Source organism: Myotis nattereri (genome assembly GCF_964212035.1).
Source record: "Myotis nattereri genome assembly, chromosome: 1".
NCBI classification, from domain to species: Eukaryota; Metazoa; Chordata; class Mammalia; order Chiroptera; family Vespertilionidae; genus Myotis; species Myotis nattereri.
In genome coordinates this window covers 67862080-67879028 of record NC_138075.1, presented here as the reverse complement: position 1 = coordinate 67879028, position 16949 = coordinate 67862080, and positions in this window count along the sequence as shown.

Here is a 16949-nt window from a genome sequence, read left to right as displayed (position 1 = left end):
CAATTTGTCATCTACCTCTCCTTTTAGGAAAATAGGCTTCTTAACAGAAGCTGCCAAGGAGCTGGCAGAGAGTTGTGAGGTCCAGCTGGCCCGAGTGCAGCCTGCTTTATATTGGCACCTAGGCCAGAGCTGAGGGCATGAGAGCTGGCAAGCTCTGGGTTGCCAGGGGTGGGGCAGGGGCATTCTCAGGACTGGACACTTGGACTGTGTCTTCTTGGGATTCTCCCTTTGCATTGAGCCAGCTCTCATCCCCACAAGGAGTCAAGCTCTCCACCACTGACTATGAAAACAAGGGTCCCCTTCATAACTCCATTCCCAACCACCCAGTTCTCTGGACACAGGGGGACTGGCAATTATTTAACTTCTTTCACCGGTTGAAGGCCGTGAACAAAGGAAAGGGGAGGAGCTGGGAGGGGCCTGGCCTTCCAGGTCTGGACCCTGACTCCACTTTCAGGCTCCAATTCTGGTTCATTTTCCATCCTGTCTGTTACTACTGCCCAGAAACCATCTCACCTTAAATTCTGAGATTGTTTCCTCTCCCTTTTCTTCCCATACCTCTGTTCCCGCCCTCCAGGAGGTTCCCACCACATGAACCCTGTACAGCAAGCATGTTATTTGGCTCGTGTTAGCCTTTGAGTTTGACATGCTTGCTGTACAGGAAGCAAGATCTGAGTGGAGCAGCTGACCCTCCCCCTGGGTGAACACGGAACCCTCACCTTTTCCAGGGGCTCATCACCAGAGAGGGCCAAGCCTCCTGGCCTTCTCCCAGGGTGGATCCAATGCTTTTTAAAAAATATATATTTTTATTGATTTCGGAGAGGAAAGGAGAGGGAAAGGGAGATAGAAACATCAATGATGAGAATCATTGATTGGCTGCCTCCTGCACGCCCCCCAGTGGGGATCGAGTCCGCAACCCGGTCATGTACCCTTGATCAGAATCGAACCTGGGCCCCTTCAGTCCGCAAGCCGACACTCTATCCACTGAGCCAAACCAGCGAGGGCAGATCCAGTGCTTTTAATATTGAACCAGCCCCTGCCTGGCTTCAAGGAAGAGGAAAGACATTCTTTCTCTGCCTGAAGTTAAATACTAATATTTAACAATAGCTACTCTGAAATCAGAGCACCTGTGCCAGGCATGCTGATAAGTACTTTACATGTATCCTCTCCATTCTAACAACAACCCAGCAAGGTAAGCAAAATTATTTCCACTTTATAGATGAGGAAATTACGCCTAAGTGACTTGCCCAAAGAGATGAAGGGGTTGGGATTAAAACCCAGCTCCATCTAATGTTTGCTCCTTTGTAAATGCATCATAAATTACCCAGCTCATTGCATTTGCTGACAAGCGTTGTGTTCATTTTCTCTGATTTCTGCACCTATTCCCAGCCCTTCTTTTCAACGCTTCACAAGCAATTCTGTCCACAGAACTCTCCAGTTATTATAAAATTCTCTAGATTTGCCCACCCTGAGTAGTGCTGGACCCAGATCCTGAATATGCTAGAGTCTAGCAGCTAGACTTTCAGCTCGGCTCCTCTGAGAGGCAGATACTAAGGCAGAATTCGACGTGCAAGAGATTTATAGGAGAAACAGCTGTCAAGGATAAAGGGGAAGGGAGCATCGGCTGGAAGAGCCTGACACGTGTGAAAGGAGAGATGGAAGGAAAAATTGTGTGGGAAGAGCCTCAGGTTACAGTGTAGCTCTAAGAAAGTCTCTGCAAGACCAATGGGGAAGCCCAGGCAAAGGGTACCTATTGGGGGAATCCTCCCTCGAGCAGAAATGGGAAGGCGGCACAAACAGGAGGCAGATCAAAGAGAGAGAGGAAGTTGTAGCAGCAGCTGGGGGCTGTCAGCCAATTACACTCCTCACAGCAGGTTTTCTTGAAGGAAGATGTGAACTCAGCACCTCTGTGGCCACAATACAGGCCCAACTTGGTTACTCTGACTTACGGGCATTTGTCCCCCAAAGTTCTGTTGGCTTGTGACCTGGTCAACAACCAGAAAACAGCTGTTGCCCTAGTAAGAACCTCTAAGATGTCTGGGGGATCCTGAACTTAACTCTTCCCACAGCCATTCCTTGGTTTTATAGTGGGACTACGGCCCCTGCCTTGGGCATTGGAGGACGTGTGCCATCACCATGCCCAAATGCCCATGCTGTCATTTTCAAGGTATTTCCTCTGCAGTTTATCCAACTTGCTGCAGGTTTTGATTATCCTTGGTCTGTGCCTTTGTCATTAACTGGGTAAATATTGATGATCACCTTTGCCTAGCTTCCACCTCTCATAGGCTCAGCAGACTCACCCAGAGGTTGAGTCTGGGTGCTGGAACCCCAGACCTCCCAAGGGAAATAGTCTAGGCTTCCTCCCAGTCTGATCATTTACATACACTCCAGGGCAGCCTGAGAGGGACGCAAGTCTCCCTAGAGGGGGTTTCCAAAGACCCGCATGCCCATAGCACCAGGTCTTCTGTAGCATCCCCCTACTGAGCTTTTAAATATATATATATATTTTATTGATCTTATTATTGAATATATTATGGATTTTCAGAGAGGAATGGAGAGGGAGAGAGAGAGAAATATCAATGATGAGAGTGAATCATTGATTGGCTGACTCCTGCATGCCCCCCACTGGGGATCGAGCCGCAACCGTAATCAAACATGTGACTTCCTGGTTCATAGGTTGACGCTCAACCACTGAGCCACATCAGCCGGGCCCCATGGTGAGCTTTTGAGCTTATTACATCCCGGCTCTGGACCAGTCGGCAGAGGAGTCCCAAAGAGAAAGAGAATCACAGCATCAGTCCTGATGGTGCCATTGTGAGGGGACACAGAGGACCCAGGTCGGAAAGCTGTGCCAGCCTCAGCCTCGAGGTGGTGCCTGGGGGACAGAAAGACCGAGGGCCTTCAGGAGAAGCCTGTCGTGTCACTGCTGCCACTGGCTCAGTGTCAGACCTGCTGAGTGTCCACGTGTGTGCAGCTGGACGGAACCAAACATTCTGCCTCACGGCAGCCCAGGGGGCATCCACCGGCTCCGTTCTCTGTCCTCTGCCCTGGAGAGACTGAGCTGCCCCTGGGGCCTCTGCCAGTGCCCCAGGGCAGCAGAGTCCCAAGAGTCCAAGCACTGTGTCCAGAGAGGCCATCAGAGCAGAGAAATTCATGGCAACTGGACGTCAGGCTGGCCCCTGCGTGAAGGGCCACAGGCTGTCTGGAGGGAGGCCTGGAGGCAGGCAGAAGAACCGCGGAACTGGCTGGGCAGGGGCAGGGGAAGTGGGCCAAGCGTTCTGGTTGAGAAGCTAACCATGTTGGGGGTGAGCTGACAACTGACAACCCGACACCCCCAGTGAGAAGCTGTAGTGAGCCTCTTCCGCAGAAGCTGTTGGACACCATGGCAGGCCCGTCCCCTGGTAGGAGGGGTCGCCTGTTGTCTGGGTGCAAGTGTGTAGTAATAAAAAGAGAGCTGCTCTGATAGAAGAGAGAGCTGGTTTCACTAAAGCAGGAACCCGGGAGGAAAAGCCGGCAACTTTTGGGGAGCACTCTTTCATTTTTGTTCACTGAGACTACCCTAAGCCCAAGCACCCACATATAACAATACACATAGACAGAGGACTGGGGGAGCAATGGGCACAGAGGAGGAACAGAACAAGAAAGGGGACTCAGCTGACCCTGGCTGAGGTGCTCAGTTGGTTGGAGTGTTGTCCCACACACCAAAATGTTGCAGGTCCTTTCCCCAGTTGGGGTGAGTCTAGGAGGCAACTGATCAATGTTTCTTCCTCACATCTTTCTCTCTCTCTCTCAAAAAATCAATTAAAAATAATATCTGTAGGTTATGATTTTTTAAAAAAAGAAAGTGGCCTCAGTCACAGCTCAGATGCCTGGCCCAGGCAGGCTGGGTCCTGAGGCTTTTCCCAGCTGCCTAACAGTTAGCTCTCCTCCTTTGAAGCCCCATGGTCCTAGCGCTGCACACTGTTAGGAGAGCTTTAACCCAGAGGGTTCCTTTCCTGCCCCTGCCTATAGGCCAGGAGTCTCCCAAAGGCAAGAGCCTGGCCTTGATTATCTTTATTGTTGGTACATAGATGATGCTCAATAAAGGTTGAGGAAGTGGGAGGTCTGATGATTGGATGGGTGGATGATGGGGCTGTGGATGGGTGGATGAGGGAGTACATGGATGGATGGATGAGTAAATGACATCAAGGGGACTAAAGGGAGAGGAACTTCTGCAGGAAGAGAAATCAGGAATCACAGTGGACATCTGGTAGTTAGCACATTGCTTTTTAAAGGAGGAGATTGGAAGGAATGGGAGGTGCTCCACTCAGGAAGCAATAGCAGAGGTTTGGCAGGTGGAGGAAGTGGCCCAGGCAGGCGGGGTCCTGGGCTTGCTGAGATACAGGGGGGAGGACATGAATGGGCAGGACTATAGCTGGGTGAGAGGCAGGTGTCATGAAAAGTAGGAGTTGAGGAGTGACCATGGGAATTACCAAAAGGGAGAAACGTCCAGCAACCCAATGGCTTCCCTAACTAAAGCAGAGGTAAAAGGGGGCCGCATTCATTTGTTCCTAATGCACCCAGGCTTCCTAGAGGGGTGGGTCTCAGTCACCGATGGTTATTAGGAAGGGAGTTCCTTGGGGTATTAAGGACACAGAGTGACCCGATTCCTGCATTCCAGCTCAGACTCCGCCACCAGCCTCCGATGATGAGCAGTTCCCTTCTCTAGGTCTCAGTCTCCTCCCCTTTACTACCTTTAAGCTTACGGGGACTTGCAGGCCACACGAGGAAAGCACTGTATACTATATACGGCATAAAACTGAACAAGAAGGAGTCCAGAGAGCGGCACTGGCTGAGCGTCTAGGAGTCAGAAGTTCTGGATTCAGATACGTCTGTCTTGCTCAGACACTCACTAGCTGGGCCTCTTAGCATTTCTGAGCCTGTTTCCCCACAAGTGAAATGAGCAAAATAGCATCTTGAAGAGTTATTGTGAGGTTTCAAAATGACTCACAAAGTACGCCTGGCATTCGATAAATGGAAGTTACTATTACGTAGAGGGACTAATCAGGGCTGCTGTGTGCGATTGGCAGCAGGCGCCTGGACACAGCCTGGGTCTCCCAGGGGAGTGGGGGGCTGCCTCCGCCATGCCTGGGATTGAAAGTGTCATTTCCTTGTCTGGCTAGTGTTGCTCAGTGGTTGAGTGTTGACCTATGAACTAGGAGGTCACAGTTTGATTCCCAGTCAGGGCACATGCCCAGGTTGTGGACTTGATAATGATTCTCTGTCGTCATTGATGTTTTTATCTCTCTCTCTCTCTCTCCCCCCTTCCTCTCTGAAATAAGCCATATATATATATATATATATATATATATATATATATATATATATATCAACAAGTTTTTTTAAAACGTGTCATTTCCAGCTCTAATCTCTTACCTTCCACAGTGGAGAAGTCTGAAGACCAGGCTCTGAACATGGCCCATAACCTGGGCTGGGTAGGTCCAGACATCCTCCTCCCAGAGTGTGAGACGAGCTCCCTCTCGGTGTCAGGGAACATGGTCACCACCCCTTAAGGGGCCAGGCAGAGTGGGGAGGCCCCAGCAAGCTCCCGCAGCCTGAGTCTTGCCACCATCCCATGGCAGTCATCCCAGTGTCCACAGTCGTTCTTTCGGTTTAAAAAAGCATCCCACGTAGATGCAAAGTCCGACAATCATAGTAAGGAGCTGTCATTTATTAACTGGCTCTTTGTGTGGATGTCTGTACACCTTTTCTCCTATGTTTTATTTTGAGAATGTTCAAACCTACATAAAAGCTGTAAAAATAGTACAGCGAACACCCATAGACCTAGATTCACCAGTTCTCATTTTGCCGCATTTGTTTGATCTCTCTGTATATGTATTTTTCTAAACCATTTCAGAATAGCATTTTGTCATGCTTCACCCCCAAAATATTTCAGCATATATCTCCTAAGGAAAAAACATTCTGCTATGTAACCCAATACTATAATCAAACCTAAGACATTTTACAGCAACATTATTATGTAAATTCACATTTACATTTTTCCAATTGACCAGATAATGTTTTTTAACTTTTTAAAAAATATATATTTTATTGATTTTTTACAGAGAGGAAGGGAGAGAGATAGAGAGTTAGAAACATCGATGAGAGAGAAACATCGATCAGCTGCCTCCTGCACATCTCCCACTGGGGATGTGCCCGCAACCCAGGCACACGCCCCTGACTGGAATCGAACCCGGGACCCTTCAGTCCGCAAGCCGATGCTCTATCCACTGAGCCAAACCGGTTTCGGCTGTTTTTTAACTTTTTATTTTAAAATCCCATAAAAGATCATGCTTATTTAGTTTTCATGACTTCTTAGTCTTCTTTCATCTAAAACAGTCTCCCACCCCTGACTTTGGTCTTTCATGCCATTAATGTGGGTTTTTTGTGGTTATTAATCCTCACCTGACAATATTTTTTTTCCATTGATTTTTAGAGAGAGAGTGGAAGGAAGGGCAAGAGACACAGAGAGAGAAACATCGATGTGAGAGAGATACATCAATTGGTTGCCTCATGCATGTGCCCTGACCAGAAACAGGGATCGAGCCTGCAACTGAGGTATGTGCCCTTGACTGGAATCGAGCCCGGGACCCTTCAGTCCATGGGCTGACGCTCTATCCACTGAGCAAAACCAGCTAGGCTCATTAACGTTTTGAAGCTGAAATTCAAATTAGTTATTTGCAAAATGTCCCTCAATTTGGATTTTCTGATGTTTTCCTCATGGTTAGATTCAGGTTGATTTGCATATTTGATTCTCCTTGTGACTTCCTGATGGATTTTACTACTTCATTTTGCAGAAATGGAGGCCAAGGCTCAGAAAGGATTGTCTCACAGCCACAGAGGGGCTGCCCAGAGGGTGGATGCGGAGCCTGGTCCTCAGCCTGTGCAGGCTTCACACTGCCTGGAGCAGCTGTGAGGTCTTACCAGTTGGGTTATAGGATGGATTGTTTATCAGCCCCTTCCGGAACCTTGACCATGAATGGAGAGCAGATTTTGACAGGACCTGGCGTGGGAAGAGGAGTGATATCTCAGGACAGGGGCACCTCCAACATACTCTGCCGTGAGCCCAGTCTCCACAGTCAGGCTGGCTGGAACCTCAAATACTCCTTTAGGCTGTTTTAGAAATTTGACTTTTTCCACCCCTTTCTAGACTTCCAGGGGAAGTGATGCGTCGCAGCGCACACGCACACACACACACACACACACACACACACACACTGCTCGGGTATAACAATTTTCTGGCTACCATCATAGGTGAATTCTGTCCCGTTGCCTAGCAACCACAGGGTATTTCTGCCCTTCCCAGCCAGACGGTGGGTAGAGAGGGCAACCATGGGACTGGCTGGGTCGCTTGCTGTGGAGTCTGCTGGCCTGCTTCCTCCCTCCCGACCAGCGCCTGACGGCCAGGTGCTCTGGGGAGTTACCCTCCTCCTCGTGGGGAGAGAGCAGAGCCTTTGGGGCCTTTCCTCCTCGACACAAACGCGCAGAACGAGGCCTCCTCCCGGGGAGGGGCGCCTGGCTACGGAAGGGAGGACGCGCCCCGCACCTGGCAGCGCATCTTCTTTAATAATTTTTTTTTTTTATATTTTATTGATTTTTTACAGAGAGGAAGGGAGAGGGATAGAGAGTCAGAAACATCGATGAGAGAGAAACATCGATCAGCTGCCTCCTGCACACTCCCTACTGGGGATGTGGCTGAAACCAAAGTACATGCCCTTGACCGGAATCGAACCTGGAACCTTCGGTCCGCAGGCCGACGCTCTATCCACTGAGCCAAACCGGTCAGGGCAGGCCGCGCATCTTTGAAGAGAAACGGGAAAGGAGATGTGGATGAGAGCCGCGTTGTGCCAGGACAGCCTCGCTGCCTGTGGTGTGGCGCCACAGAGGGCCAGCGAAGCGACCTGACCTGCCGGCCCGGAGTGTGGGGGTGGGGCCGGCCGCGCTCCCTGTGAAAGGAGGAGCTGGTGGATGGTCCATGCACGGGCAGCTCCTTAACTATCCAAACCTGCCGCTAAACTTGAATGTGTATGTATAAGTTTTACCACTTTATTTAGGTAAGATTTAGGCCAAGGGACCTTGTCTGGGATCCTCAGGACCCCTTAGGGGTCCGTGGACAGAACTCAGGGGCTTGGTAAACTTGGGGGAAAGTTACTCTTTATTTTCTCAAACCTCTTCTGAAATGTGTGAAATGTTGTAAGTTCATAGTTTTATGAAATAGTAACATTGGTGACTTGGTCATCTATAGAAATACTTTTATATCATTTTGCAGTTGTTGAAGATATCACAAACTATTGATTATGCCAATAGCTCCTTAGAAATTATGACAATTATTAGACCTGCCACTAGATAGATCTGTAATGTGTTCATAAAGAAGCACACATCAATATCACATTTTTGCTTTTTAATATATTTTATTGATTTTTTTGCAGAGAGAAAGGGAGCGGGATAGAGAGTTAGAAACATCGATGAGAGAGAAACATCAATCAGCTGCCTCCTGCACACCTCCTACTGGGGATGTGCCCGCAACCAAGGTACATGCCCTTGACCGGAATCGAACCTGGGACCTTTCAGTCCGCAGGCCGACGCTCTATCCACTCTGCCAAACCGATTAAGGCTGCTTTTTAATATTTTGAAACTAAATTATAATGTAATTGGTTTCCTTTGCAGTCCTATGCATTTTTTTTAATGCAAAAAATTATTCTGAGGCTTCACCAAACTGCCAAAGGGAGCTATGGTACAAAAAAGGGTTAAGAGGCTCAGGGTTAGACCATGGAAGTTTTTGTTAAGCTAAGACTCATGTATATATTTGGGGGAGTCTTCTAATTTGAATGTTCAGTGTTGATGCTAACTTACACAAACCACTCTATAACTTCTTGATTTTTTTATCCTCACCGAGCATATTTCCCATTACTTTTATTTGTTATCACACGTTCTGTGGATTTATTCATTTTATTACACCTCAAGCACAATTCTCAGAGCTGCACAATTGCCTCCTGAACTTCTCGGGCCCTTTGGGACGAAGTTAGCACAGGTGCACTGTGTTTACTTTCCCCCAAGGCTTTCAGATGGAGTGGAAGGGAGGGGGAGAGAGAGAGAGAAACACTGATTTGAGAGATACATCGATTGGTTGCCTCCCACATGCACCCCTACTGTGCTGGGGATTGAGTTGCAACTGAGGCTCATGCCCTTGACTAGAAATCAAACTTGCAACCCTTCTGTGTGCAGGCTCAAGCTCTAACCACTGAGAAAACAGGCCAGGACTGATGTGGGGGTTTTAAAACAGGTTTTCATTAATTTGAGAGTGAGAGGGAGAAAAAAATAGAAACATCGATGAGAGAGAAACATCAACATTGACCTGCTGCCTCCTGCACGCCCCCCACTGGGGATTGAGCTGGCAACCCTGGCATGTGCCCTGACAGGGAATCCAAATGGTGACCATCTGGTGCATAGGTCGACACTCAACCATTGAGCCACACTGGCTGGGCTTCCTGATGGTTTGAGCGACCACTTTACAATCCAGTACTGCCCTGCTGCCTCAGATTCCGGGTTTGCATTTACAACAGAGGTGGTGCCAAGCAGCTTCACCGGAATGGTTCCATTCTGATTAGAAAAGAACAGAGACAGATTAGATATGTAAATGATGATGGCACAAAAACCAGCAACAATGGCGAGGAAGTCAGCTGGAGGACGTGTATTGGACTCAAAGAACCTGCAGTCTGGGGCCCCACCCCACCACCGTCAGGTGAGCAGAATTCAGCTGCGGCAACACAGTCTCATTTGTCACATAAAAATAATTACTTTAACATGGATTGTTTTTCGTAGTAATTTTGTTTTGGTTTCCACAGTAGTATAACAACTATTAGCATACATATATTTAGCTTCATTTTTTTGTACTTGCTTGGAAAACAAGTCGACTGAGCACTTTTCCTTTAAAGGGGGCATGTTACTCAAAGTGAGAGATGCTGGACGCAGGGACATACCGACGCTCCTCGTGTTTCCTTCTCTAGCCTACCCCTTTCCACGGAAGAATGATGAGTGAAGGTCTCAAGCTTTAGAGTGACTTGATTTCAAAGGTTTCCCAGATACACGATTAAATCGCAAATTACTTAGTCATCTCTGGAGATGTGAAGTGTATGATTCCTTCATTTGTCCAGTCACTCTCACATCGTGGGGACTGGAGTAAGGGTGGTTTTTATCCCAGTGAGCTTTCTACACCATTTAACTTCCTCACGACATGGCCTCCTTGTGACGTGAGCACTAACAATGAGGCTGAGGGAGCATCTGACAGGCCACGCTGAGCATACGGTGCATATGAAACGTCCCTTTTTTCCTGCTCTACTCTAGAAAGCATTTAAGTCACATTTTCTAGAGTTCTATCACTTATTATATATTTGCTATATATGTGGTATATGTGTGTTTTTTCTTTTTTGTAGCAAGGCCTGAAATGATAAAACCTACAGTGTCAGAGGGTTCAACTTTGATTAACTTTTACCCTCTTAGCGATCAAATATCAAGCAGTTTACCAATGCTAGTGTTTTGTTTTTTTAAGTTATTATTTTTTGAACGTGTTTTATTATTTAAATATTATTTTATTGATTTGAGAGAGAGAGAGAGAGAGAGAGAGAGAGAGAGAGAGAGAGGAACATCAATGTGAGAGAGAAACATCTATCGGTTGCCTCTCCTACATCCCCCAACCAGGGATCAATTCACAACTTAGGTATGTGCCCTGACCGGGAATTGAACCCACAACCTCTTGGTGCACGGGGCAACGTTCCAACCAAAAGAGCCACTTAGCCAGGGCAAGAGTACGTTTATCAAAGCTGGGAACAGTGCAACAAAGGAAGGGCTTAGGGAAGGAAAGGCAACAGGAAAGAGCCCAGAGGCGCTCTGCTTTGGCCCGCCCAGTGAGCCGCCATGGGGCTGCTGTCAGCTCACAGAAAAGTCAGAGAAAAGGGGCCTTGGAGGCAGGCTCAGGGGGTGGACCCAGAATAGCTGCCCTGCCCATTGCTCCCCTGGCTTTAAGTCTTGTGGGAACCATGGGAGTTTAGGTGAGAAAAGTGAAGGTGCACACCTGCAAGGGACGAAAGCCTGGGGGTGCTCCAGAGACACCACCCCCACCCCCCGTGTCAGTAAAACGGTGTGTAGCCCTTGTTGGACTCTGAGCCCCGTTCAGTACGGCAATGTCAGTCTCAGAGCTCAGCCTTCCTCTCTGAGTCCCAGCGGCTCACATTGCCCTCCCCCGCCGCCGGGGCCTTCCCAGGTGTCCTGCGACCCCACTCTGTGTTTCCAGGCTCCTCAACAGCCTCTGGAGGAGTGATGGCCAGGGTGTGTCCTTCCTCAGGGCAGCTTCCCCTCGGCACTGCCTTCTCCCCGCCCAACGGCGTGTACTCCGTGCTGTCGTGTCCTTACTTACAAGTACAGCTCCCCGTGTCGCCATGTCTGACTCTGAGGTCGGGATGGTTTCCTGTCCATGGTTCTGTGTGCCGTGCCAGCACGGCCAAGGGTGAGCCTGAGAGGGGGCAGTGAAGGCTTAGAAAAGACAGACAAGAGAAGAAAGCTGGGTCTGGGTGGGACGCTGCCCTCTCTGATGGAGAGACAGCGCCACAGACTACAAGCCGTGTCTTTATTTTATAGCAGATTCCACGAGGCAAAGTGAGGGCGTGGTCAGGCACGTGGGGCCACGTGTTCGGACCATAGGTTCAAGCTCACAACTACAGCTGCTGGCTATAATTGTGCTGGGAGGGCCCTGCCCTCCAAGCTGGGACTTGCACGTGGCCGTGAGAGGACGGTGCCCTCTCATCAGTCCGAGGCTTGAACCTGTCCAAACACTGTAGCCGCTCTCCACAGTTCTGGCTCTTGAAGTGCCCAGAAAGCTCAGTTTTAATTTCCTTTTCTAGAAGGAACTTGGAAAATAAGTCTCCCCGGACGTGGCTGGGGGCCTCTGCTTGGAGAATATCACTCGGAGCACATCAGATGAGGCCCCTGGAGTAGGAGCGCTTTTGTGTATGTCTGTGGTAAAAAAAAAAACAACAAGGCAAAACAAAACAAATAAAACCCATAAGTCTACCCTCTTGACAATTTTAAAGATCACGGTACAATATTGTTAGCTGTATGCACATTGTTGTACAATAAATCTCCAGAACTTCTTCATCTTTCATGACTGAAACTATGCCCATTAAACAACTCCTACTTCCCTTCCCCCAGTGCCTGGCAACCACTGTTCTACTCTCTGACGCCGTGAGTTGAAGTTCTTTAAATAGATACTTCATATACTATAAGTGGAATCATGCAGTACTTGTCTTTTTGTGGCTGGACTATTTACTTAGCATAATGTCCTCAAGGTCCATCCACGTTGTAGCGTGTGACAGGCTTCCTGTAGTAAGGTTAAATAATATTCCGTTGCAGGCATATACCATGTTTCGTTTATCCATCCACCTGTTGACGGACATGTAGGTTGTTTCCACATTTTGGCTCTTGTGACTAATGCTACAGTGGACGTGGGGGTACACATATCTCGTCAAGAGCCTGTTTTAAATTCTTTTTTAAAAATATGCTTTTATTGATTTTTAGAGAGAGAGGGAGAGAGAGAGAAACATTGATGTGAGAAACATCTATCAGTCGCCTCCCGCACCCATCAGGAATCAAACTAACAACCTTTCAGTGCACTGGACAATGCACAGTCAACTGAGCCACACCAGCCAGTTTTGATGTATAACTATAAGTGAGGTTACTGAATCACATGGTAATTCTAGTTTTCTTTTTGAGAAAACTCCACACTGTTTCCTATTGTAGCTACACAATTTTACAATCCCATCAACAGTGTATACCGCTTCCAATATCCCCACATCCTCACCAACACATCTTTTATTTTTGATAGAAGTCATCCTAATGGGTATATCTCACTGTGACTTTGGTTTGCATTTCTCTGATGGTTAGTGATGTTGAGCATCTTTTCATGTACTTGCTGTCCATTTGCATGTCTTCTTTGGAAAAATGTATATTCAAGTCCTTTGCCCATTTAAAAAATTTTTTTGCTGAGTTGTACAAGCACTTTACTAGTATATATGCTGGCAATTAACCATTTATCAGATATGTGCTTTGCAAATATTTTTTCCCATTCCGTATGTTGCCTTCCTACTATTTTGGTTGTTTCTGTAGTTGCACATAAGTTTTTAAGTTTGATGTAGTCCCATTTGTCTGTTTTTTTATTTTGCTTTATTTTTTTTTTGGTGTTGTATCTAAGAATCATTGTCTATTCCAATGTTAGGAAGCTTTCCCTTATGTTTTCTTCTAGTAGTTTCAAGTCTTAGATTTAGATCTCTAATCCATTTTTTAGTTAATTTTTGTAGCTGGCATAAGATAAGGGTCTGTCTTTATTCTTTTGCATGTGAATATCCAGTTTCCCCAACACCATTTGTTCAAAGGCTGCCCTTTCTTCATTGTGTTGTCTTGGCGCCCTTATTGAAAATGACTTACCATATACACAAGGGCTTATTTTTGGGCTTTCTGTTCTGTTGCATTGACCTCTACAGCTGTCTTTATGCCTGTACCATACTGTTTTGATTATTATAACTTTATAAGTTTTAAAATCAAGAACTACGCAGCCTCCAGCTTTGTTCTTCTTTCTCAAGATCGTTGTGGCTATTCAGGATCCTTTGTGATTCCATGTGAATTTTAGTATAGCTTCTTTCTGTTTCTGCAAGAAATGATGTCACTCGTAGACCAGTGGTCCCAGAATCCCTGGATGGCATTTGGGGTGCTGAGGGTCCCCTGGAACTGTGTGTGCCTGCCTCCAGTCATTTTTGCTTGGTCTCTGCTCAGACATTGGAGGGTTCCCAGGAGCCTGCAGACTGGGCTCCTGATCACACATTCCACAAAGGTCAAAATGATGGCCATGAGCAATGGGTTTGTCATGATACAGGGGAAGTCACACACAGGCATCAAATCCAAAGGAGAGCATGGAATACAAATGTAGCCTGATTGCTAGTTAGTATTGTTGCTGTTGGATTTTTCAGTTAACACTATTGACACTTTGGGGAAAATGTTGCTGTCTTGATCTGCACCCTGGCAGGCTTTATTAATTAGAAAGCAATATTCCATCAAATGATTATCACTTTAGTGTGTTTTGTCCTAAAATAGATACCTGTTTTTCTCAAAAGCTGTCTTTCTTTTCTGTTTGGGTCCCTGGTGGTCTATCATCTCAGACTGTAAGCCCCACAGGGGCAGGACAAGTGTCATTTTTAATTGTTCATGTCTCGTCATGTTAGTGTGGGAGTTTGGTGATGAAGCTGTTACTGTGCCTGTTCCCTGGTGGTGTCTAAGCAGGTTGGGGGACAGCTTTACATGTGTTGACACATATTGTTCAGCAGCTTGCATTCTTTTTTTTTTAATCCTCACTTGAGGATATTTTTTCCAATGATTTTTTTTTTAGAGAGAGTAGAGGGGAGGGAGAAGGGAAAGAAGGAGAGAGAGAGAGTGAGAGAGAAAGAGAGAAACATTGATGTGAGAGACACATTGATTGGTTGCCTCCCGCATGTGTCCCAACTGCAGCTGGGTATCAAGCCTTTGACCAGGAATCAAACCCAAGACCCTTCATCCATGGGCCAGTGCTCTAACCACTGAGAAACCCGGCCAGGGCAGCATGTACTCTTAAGCACAATGGAACAAAAATCTTTTACAATAATTGTTAATGCAATCATTGTTAGAGACCTCTGTGGACTGAACGTGTCCCCTCAAAATTCAGATGTTGAAGCCCTAATCCCCAGTGTAATAGTATTAGGAAGTGGGCCTTTGGGAACCAATTAAGTTTAGAGGAGGCCATGAAGGTGGAGACCCTGGGATGGGACTAGTGTCTTTATAAGGAGAGGAGGAGACCAGGGCTCTGTCTCCCCACCAGGGGAGCACACAGTGAGAAGCTGCTGTCTGAAACCCAGGAAAGGGGCTCTTAGTAGACACTGAATCTACCAGCACCTTGATCTTGGCCTTCCCAGCCTCCAGAGCTGTGAGAAATGAGAGTGCTGATTGAGCTGCCAGTCTGTGGTTTTCTGTGATGGTGGCCTGAACTAAGAGACGCTTCCTGATTAAAACACAGTTAACAGGATCTCACACTTTACTTTTCCTAATTCAAGGAGCCTTTTCCTCCTGGAAACCGCCACCTGAATTGCAAACTTGAAGGCAATGTCTCCTTGGACCAGCAAAACAAGGTTGCCCATCTTGTGTTGGCTCCCTCCCTTCCTCTCTCTTTGATGAGAGTGGCTATAGCTTTGACCCGCTTTCCCCCCTCCCTCTGGAACCTCTGCTTTACTCAGGCGTCCAGAGGTATTTTACTCTTCAGAGTGTGCTGTCACTAGCATCGCTGGGCTTCAGGCATTAGAGGGGGCTCACCTCAGCCAGGCCCACACTGGCATTTCCCCGGAGGAACACCAGTTGCTTCAGGAGGTAACAGGCCTCATGAAAAGTTTTGATGGTCGGATGTGTTGGGGGCATCCAGAATTACACAGAATTTTAAAAGATCAATTTTTTCCCCCTGAAATGTCACTATGTCTTGTAGATCTGAGCAAAAGGTGGAGACAGTAGAACATGTATTGTTCTTCCAAACTTATTTGACTACATAATCCCTTTTTTCACAGGTCTGGGCTTCCTCTAAATCCACATTGTGAAAGATGGTATGTAGGAGGCACAAACCAGCTCCTATATCAGCTTTGCTGTTTTGAGTTTCTCCTACAAATAAATACATATATTAAGTGTTTCCATCCACTTCTAATTTCTAGAAAAAGTACAAATTAATAGGTATGATTCAGGCAGAAAGATGGGTGGTGGGTAAATGAGTGTCTATTTTATTCCTCTTTGACCTATACATATATTTTATGTGTACTCTTTTGTATGTACATTTTGTCAAAAATTATTTTTCTCTTGCTTTAATTCTATCATGGCTCTTATAATTCATATACCATTATTTGTTGACTCTAGAAATGGAGAAATGAGCTTTCTGAAGTTTTAAATAGTAACAAGCACCAGCTGGAGTGGTTCAGTTGGTTGAGTGTCATCCTGTGCACCAAGAGGTTGCTGGTTCAATCCCCGGTCAGGGCACAGGCCTGGGTTGCAGGTTCAATCCTCAATTGGGGCGCAGACAGATTGATATTTCTCTCTCTCTTTCTCCCTTCTTCTCTCTAAGCATGTCCTTGGGTAATGTTTGTTTTTAAAAAAAGATTAATTAATTAATAATAAGCAAGACTAAAAGTTGTTCAGAACAGGTTTATTTTTTTTTTAACTTATGTACTATTTTAGATCTATTTCTTTCAAAATATATAGAGAGAGATTATAAGTCTTGGGACGCCTGTAAATCTCACTCATTTGAACTGTGTGCCACAGAGAAGAAAACTTCACCTTCTATGTAAGGTCGTGTTCTTTCCAGGATATCTAGAATAGTGGTTGGGAACTCACAGTTGGAAATCAAGATCTGTATTCAAATCCCCGCTTCATTTCTTACCTGTATAATCCTGGGTAAATTCCTTCACCTCTCAAAGCTTCAGTTTCTGGATCTGTGGAACTGAGTTTGTTTGAAGGTTTAGATGGGATAATGCATGTAATGCTCTATAAACTATAGCCAGTCATATAAAGTACTACCAACACCATTACTGAGTCTGGCCTTGTGAACTAGCAGGCAGAATGAATGAATGTTGATTTTCTGGGCAGCAAAAAGTCTTCCCACCCTCTACTTAGAATTTTTAAAATATGTTTTTATTGATTTTAGACAGAGAAGAAGGAAGAGGGATAGAGAGATAGAAACATCAGTGAGAGAGAATCATTGATTGGCTGCCTCCTGCACGCCCCCTACTGGTGATCAAGCCTGCAACCCCAGGCATATGACCTGACTGGGAATCTAACCCATGACCTCTTGACTCCTGGGTTGA